The sequence below is a fragment of the Etheostoma cragini genome, chromosome 14 (assembly GCF_013103735.1).
Source record: "Etheostoma cragini isolate CJK2018 chromosome 14, CSU_Ecrag_1.0, whole genome shotgun sequence".
In the NCBI taxonomy this organism is placed as follows: domain Eukaryota; kingdom Metazoa; phylum Chordata; class Actinopteri; order Perciformes; family Percidae; genus Etheostoma; species Etheostoma cragini.
The window spans coordinates 701,663-709,398 of record NC_048420.1 but is presented as its reverse complement, the minus strand read 5'-3'; the positions used below and the strand labels follow the sequence as shown (position 1 = coordinate 709,398).

General features: G+C 42.6%; 2 long non-coding RNA genes across 2 annotated transcripts in view; one reads left to right on the top strand and one right to left on the bottom strand.

Annotated features, from left to right (window-relative positions):
- Positions 1 to 7,736, top strand: part of LOC117956704 — a 14,954-nt gene that overhangs the window by 6,910 nt on the left and 308 nt on the right. The gene's annotated exons all lie outside the window — the stretch shown is intronic.
- LOC117956708 overlaps positions 1,197 to 7,736 on the bottom strand; it is a 9,366-nt gene continuing 2,826 nt past the window's right edge. Inside the window, exon 3 of the long non-coding RNA XR_004659347.1 lies at positions 1,197 to 1,300. This is a non-coding gene — a long non-coding RNA (uncharacterized LOC117956708). The remainder of the gene's footprint in view (positions 1,301 to 7,736) is intronic.

Below are 7,736 nucleotides of genomic sequence, written 5' to 3'. Positions count from 1 at the left end.
TCTGCTGCTGACTGCAGAGATCTCTCTTAGTACTGGACCAGTGTCAGACTGGTGTTCCATCAGTCACTCAGACACAGAGACATAGGAACATAGGGTCCAGGTTGAAGACAACGCTAGTTACCCTTGTACCCCACCCATCTTGAACTTGGTATTTTATTATTATTAAAGGTTTTTGAGTCCCTTTCCATTCATTCAGTAAGTAATACAGTATGTCATGTATTTGCCTCCACAAGTATTTTGCCAGGAAATCTTGTGATTAGATCCATTATTTATTTATCGGAGCTGGTAATGAATCAGTATTTTTCCAGAGCCTCGGGTTTTGAGTGGACGTTGACAGGATTTTAATTTCATAAGTCTCGTCCTTCAAGAGAATGATAAATGTCAACTCGTTCAGAAGGATGACGTCAAATGTGATCGAGGAGGAAATGATCGCTGTGAAATATTGCTTTATGGCAAACCGATGTACTGATGTGTATATCGTTAGCAAAGGGGGGGGGGGTTATGTCACCTGTGCGGTTGATGAGTGGGAGAGCAGTAGCCTGGAGGAGGGCAGCTGCCATGTTCCTGCAGGTCCAGACACCGCTGGTAACGTTGCAGCATCTGCTCCCCTCCCCCCCCACCCCCTCCACAGACAGTATCGCTTCCATCGCACACACTTTATCATTGAAACAGCCAGTGCCTGAATTGGGCCCCCCAAAAGGGCTGGTACTCTAATTCATCAGTTGCATAGGTGTAATTTAGAGGGGGGGGTTGGGGGGGAGACCCCTCCCTAATAGTCATTATGGGCTTTTTCCAAACATTTAGTAGCTTTTGGGAAAAAACACTTCTTCACATCTTTCTGTTTTTTTTTCTCCTTTTTAAGGATTTTTATCCGTAGTTTTTCACAGCTTCACATCTGTCGCCTTTTGACGTTGAAGGTTTTTTTCAACGATGTTTTCAACGTTTTTGCAGACATGCAGACATGTCCCAGGACCTCCTTGGATAGTCGGACATTTCAAAACCCCCCCCCCGCCCCCCCCAACACATTGTACCCAAAGTTACCCCCTTGAACAGTGGCATGGTATCATCATGCATGTGTCTTGGATATACACTGAACAAAATTATTAATGCAACCCCCATTTTTCATGAGCTGAACTGTGCAGATTTTTGTATGAGGGGGTGCTTGCACCATTGTCAAAAACTGTTTAGCGGTAGAGACAATATATACAATAAAACCTAAAACATAAAAGATCCTGGGGGTCTTTTAAGTCAAGTAGGGAATGTAAGTCCGACATAGAATAAAGTCTCTTGGCGTCCTGCTCTCAGAAACAATGGAGGAACTCCAAATGTATAACTTCTTGGGTTTTCTGGTTCTGCTTCAGTGTTTCTAATCTTTTAGAAGAAGGTGAACAATGTGAGCAGCTGACAGACAGGGAGGGAAGGAGGGAGAGACAGAGATGATGATGTCATCACACAAACAACCACCAATATGTGCTCAGAACAGCTTATGGATCTGACTGTTATCAACCCTTTACTCCTCATATGAGTAAATGTTCTGTTTTTTGTTCACTTCCTGTGGGTCGGACCGCGTCCCCACCTGAACCCAACTCTAGTTCACTTGGAAGTGAAACGAGAGCAGAGTTTGCTTGTTTGGTCCGCACCAGAGTTGGGATGAGTTTTCATTGTTGTCGTCGTTTCATTATTGTGGATTTTAAACATATTGTAATATTCTGCGATATATTGCAATTTGTAACCTTTTTTCCAACTTCAAATTTTTCCTAGTTTCAAATGATGTCGGAAACTTTGTCATCATCTGATTTATCTAAAAAAAACATTTCTCTGTTTCTTCGTATCACTTATTGCTGCAAAATGGGACAAACTGACCACCGCATATATAATAACAGATAAAAAAAAACAGTCAATCACAGGCTGACACGTGGCCATTCATGCTCGGATTCACACCAAAACAGGCGGGTTTGGACTCTGGGTTAATGTTGGCTTAATGGGTTTTACAAAAAATGCAGAAAAGCAGTGAAAGCTTGGCGTCCAAAAGCACACCTGTTTTTGGACTGGGAGGAATCCGGAGGTACCGGAGAAAACCCACGCTAATGACATGGGGAGACCATGCAAAGGCCACATAGGAGGGCCTAAGAGTCCTCTTGCTGTGAGGGTCACTAATTTAATCCAATGTTAAATGCATATATTAGTGCAGCTTTAAAGGGTAACTACTGGGATTTTTTTCTCAACCTGGCCCCTATGTTCCTATGTCTCTGTGTAAGTGACTGAGGGGAACACCAATCTGTGACATCGGTCCAGTATTAAGAGAGATCTTTGCAGTCACCAGCAGAGAAAGAAGCTACAATGGAAGTTAATAGAACATTTACCTTCACAATAGTTTTCCTTCCTCAGATTAATATGTCTGTCAACATTATGGAAAGGATCCCTCCTGAGATAAACCTTAAAACCTCTTTAAGACCTTTCTGTTTAGCCAGCTCTGAAGTTGCTAAACCCACCAGACTCCATTTAAAAAAACAATACTTCCAGCGTGTATAGAACCAACATATTGACTTTTTTATGCATAAGCTCCGTAGAAAGAATGAGGCATGTTGCCGGTTTTACAGACTGACACTTTAGAAACTGTCAAATAAAATGATCCTGTAGGCGGGTCCAAGTTATATGGACAAAATATTGACCTTAAAAAGTTATTATCTTCCCAATTCATCAGATCACACGCTTAGACCAGTGCTGGCCTGTCTCTGTTTGCTTTGGTCCCGTCATCACCAGTCATTAGAATGTAAATTCCCATGTTACGTTCAGTCCTTTAGAAGCTTTTTTTGGAGGGGTTTGATGTTTATGGTGCCATTATGTTCTGCTTGTTAACCGTGAAATGACCACAATAACTGCTAGACTAGCTGTGGATCTTGTAAAACTCACAGTGTTTAACCCATTGCATACCTCCAAAGGTTGTTAGTTCATGCTCTACATACCAAGGTGGCAGGGGCTGGGCTAGGAGGGGTCACAGGGTGGCACCGGCCCCTCCGGAAATATGATCCCCCCCCCCCCCACAATCAACTCGGCTAGTGAGCTGTCAACCGGACAGTTGAGATTTCCATTGGCTCAGAGGACTGTCACTTGGCTGCCTGTTCTGCTAATCTCCCCAGCTGATGGATTATTATTTTTTATTACACTTTATTAATCAAAAAAATACAATAAAAGCAAGCTAGGTATCATAAAATGCACAATACAATGTTCAAGAGCAAAAGCAAACAAAAAGCACATCACATAAAATATACATCCACATCAAGGACCTATACATACACAAATACACAAAAAGCTTCCGATTCCTAACCAGATAGTAAATAAATAAGTTAATGTAGAACAGTAGTACTTACTGTTTAAAATCCTTTAAAAAAGCTGTAAATGGTCTAGCACCATCTTATCTAGAAGAGCTCTTAGTTCCTTACTGTCCCATAGAATAAGAATTGGAGCCAGAGCCTTCAGCTATCAGACTCTTCCACCATGGAACCAGCTCCCAGTCTGGGTTCGGGGACCAGAGCCTTCAGCTATCAGGCTCCTCTTCTGTGGGATCAGCTTCCGATCTGGGTCTCTCCTTTATCTTTCCATTTGTGTGCATCCTGTCCCAGAAATGCCTGGTAGTTTACTCCCTGGAGTCCTTATGTTTTTCACCCAGCATATTTCCCTGGCTCTATCTGTAAATTATAGAGTGGTCTAGACCTCCTCTATCTATTGTTATGATTTGACAAATTCAATAAATTGAATTGATTAGAAATGAAAAAGGTGAAATGAATAATGAATGGGATAACATTGTGTTGTTCTATCCTAACCAATATTTCTAGGGAGATTTTCTATGCTGTATTCTGAAGAAAAGGCCCCCCCACACCAACCTCTGACTGATTATTTCCCTCCAGCCCCCCCCTCAAAAAAATCTTCCTGCTGCAAGGTGGACACAGTTTTTTTTTCATTCAATTGTAGTTGCCCATGAGTGCAGCAGCTCGTCATGACCCAATATGAGCCAACATGTCTAAAACAACCCCTGCATATCTATCACATGCCGATCAGGGCCCCTAGGCGGGGCTTTTGGATCAACCATAGGAAGCTGTCAGGCCTGAAGTCTGAAGTGCCACAGGGAAGCTCTAACAAATGATCCAAACATGGCAAGTTCAAGAAGACTCCATACCTGCAAGCTCCTCATGTAACACTCACAGGCTCTGAAACTGGCTCCGCATTCTGCTACTGCAGTAGTATGGTGTAGTAGTGCTACGTGTTACATTAAAACAATGCTTCTTTTGAAAAAGAACAACCCAGTGTCAACGTTGACCTCAGAGGCTTCACTATTTTGTCACTGGTTTCACATCGGCATTTCTTTAAACCAATCACAATCGTCTTGGACGGTGGAAAAGAGTCTCAGGAGTCCTCAGATTGGACAGATAGTCTAGCTAGCTGTCTGGATTTACCCTGCAGAGATCTGAGCACCAGGGAACCATAGTCCTCAGAAATCCACTAGAGGACTTTCCGGTGGCAGCATTAATGGAAGTGGAACATAATGGATATAGACTAGTTTGGGCCTGGCAGTATTGTTATAGTCATCATATAAACCAACTCTAAAATCTTTGTTGTAAAAACTGCCAGATCTAGTTTCTCTCATGACCTCCATCAGGCTGTGAAAGGCAGTTGAAAAGCATCTGTTCCCGAGGTCTTTCCCAAAGTTTCTAAATTAATCACTTCATTCATTTTTGATATTTTTTTTGTGAGTTCCACATGGCCGTGCTGGTGTCCAGAAGGTGTCTGGGCCTGCAGCCGTCTGCTGTCAAAAGCCTGTTTATCTTATGAAAATATGTTGGACTGGAGCAGGAAGCCTGGTATTGGTGCTGTTGCCGCCTGGCTGTGTTGTCTTAACACAGAGCTGTCTGCAGACAGCATTACCAGCCGTCTCTTCCCACACAGCCCTCAGCTGAAGGGACCCAGGGCCTGCTCTCCTCACACACACACTTCCCTTTTACTGCCTCTCCACATGCACCACTGCATGCATTACATGTCATACGCATTCACAAAGGTTTTTTAAAACTGGTTTAGTCTTGTGTGATAACCAGGTAAGATCATGTCAGTCGTGTTGTGTTGGGGGGGGGAAACAACATCATATAAGGCCGAGCACGACTCTTCAATCTTCACTCAAGGGACGCTTACACTCTTGTTCACGTGTTGGAGCTTTCAACTATGGCCCATTGTCTTGACTTGACAAGTTGAACTTAAAAGTCCAAAGAATTGAACAAAAGTCATCAGAATAATGGAAAGTTTTTACATCTACAGTTCGATGAAAAAGGCTGAATCGTCTGCTGATGCAAACCGCAAAATACTGGTGAAGCCGGTAACCATGCTGAAGATTATATGGGGCAGTTAAAGGAGGAGTGTGCAGGATTTAGTGCCACCTGGTGTTGAGGTTGCAGACTCTGACCTACGGAGCACACCTCGGTTCAACCCTCCCTTTCCAAGCGTGTAGTAGAGGCTACGGTGGCCTTTAGGGAACGTAAAAATGCAAAACGCCAATCTAGAACCAGTGTGGGGTTTGTCCGTTCTGGGCTACTGTAGAAACATGCCTGTGTAACATGGCTGACGTCATCGAAGAGGACTAACAAAAACTCAGTTTGAGTTCATAATTTTCCATTCCATTTCTGCCAATAATCTCTAGATACCTTCAAATAAAGTGGAACTTTTTAGCATCTCTCTGTACTTGTAACTTGAGAACTAAAGAGCCAAGAAGAACTTTTCCAAAGTTGGTGGCGATCAAAACAGAGCTCAAAGAAGAGTGACTTTGGACTGATGTGTCCCACGACCACAGGCACGTCTCCAAAGGAATGCTAACATGTCGTAGTGCCGTCTGGAAGTATGAAAATTCAAGTGTTCGCTAACATGCTTTAACAACTTCATAGGATGATAAGTGGCAAAAAAGAACTGTATTAAATTAAACTGCATTACATCCTGACCGTATGACTCTATGAGAAGTGAACAGTGAGAGGGGAAATTGACACATTTATTTAATTTTTTAAATATGTTTCCATTGATTTTCTCAGGAAGTCGTACTACAAACATAACAGCTTTTTTTCATTTTTTCTCCAGAGACAAGCCCATCATGAGGTCTTCGAGCCATAAAGAAGCTTTGGGGGCAAATGGTGACTTCCACTCCAACATTATCCTTCTGCATGCTGACACGGAGGCAAAGGCAATAGCATCTCTTATTTTCCTTCAAAAAATCTATGGCCTGGTAACACTCCAGAAAGTGTCTGCACATGGAGTCAACTCAATATTCAGGGTCCTAGGCAGGATCATTTTTACAAAAACCATTGTCTTAAATGTGTTTGTAACCAGAATATGTCTAAGATTTATTGTGAACGTTTTTTGTTGGTTGAGTGTGCCTTTAAGGTCACAAGGAACCAATCCTATTTTTGACCCCACCTGAGCCCACCCACCTTTTAGTCTGACCACTGGTTATGCAAAAGTGTATCCCCAGCAGCAGCAACCCGGTATGTAATAAAAGGAGAGGTTCTGTGGAGGAATGTTTCCTCAAAGGTTCCAGGTAATATTTATTGAATGATTGGTAACTTTCTGCAGCGAGAGCAGCGGCAGGTCTCAAACATGTCTGTGATTTATGTTAGGAATTAGGCACGAGGCCTTATCTGAGCTGTCTGTATGAATTATGGGAGCAGCTAATAGAAGTTGCTCATACCAACATCCTCCAGCTACAGTTTCTCACAGCCGCTCAACATTCTCAGGTTGCCGCCCAGCATACGATTCCATAAAGATTAGGGTTAAAACATCCTAAATATTCCTTTTTCTGACCCCCACGGGGAATCAACCAATTTCAGTCCAAGCCCAGAGTCCGTGTTCTGTCTTCCTCACCCTGTTAGTCATTTTTTGCACATGCATTACTTGTGTTGCATTCAGCACAGACTATTGCTATTGAGTTGTTCTTCCCAGTGGAGGATGGCTGCTGGTTGTTGTGAGCTTACATGGAACCTCACCTGTACTCTCAGTTTTTCAGTGTATAGGTGAAGAGCATTTTGAAGTAGGCGACTTCTAAGTCAGTTTAAATTATTTCAATTTATGCTTTAAACCATTGATCTTCCATGTTTTTAGAACCCCTTTCAGGGGCCCCTTACTACTGTTGTATAAAATGAAGCTGCATAATAAACTGGGCCTACAATAACGTGAAGGGTGGCCTAAGGCCTAAGGCCTAAACCTTTTTGCACAGAATATTAAGCTATTCAAATAATAATTGTTGCCATGATTTTAGGACCCTAAAATCTGACTGTGGCACAGGGAAAGCTTGACGGCTAGTGACATGCCACAATAGACCAGGGAGCCTTTCATTAGTCAGGATTAATATATTTGCTAATAGTTTGTTGTATTCCTCTTATAACCCTTTTTTTTATTTTTTACTTTAAAAAATGAACATCAATTTGGAGGCCCCCCTGAAGTGAATCTGAAGACCCCCTTAGGTCTATTGCCACACCAAGACCCGCCCTTCAGTAGCATTCCCACACTTTTGGCCAGGTGTCCATGCCTGCGTGTACAAGTCCTATCCCCTGTCCAATCACCTCTCCTAACCTTAACGGTCCCATGACATGGTGCTCCCTAATACTGTATCTGAAGTCTCTTTTATCTAGACCTTAGTGGTCCCTAATACTGTATCTGAAGTCTTTTTATATAGACCTTAGTGGTCCCTAATACTGTATCTGAAG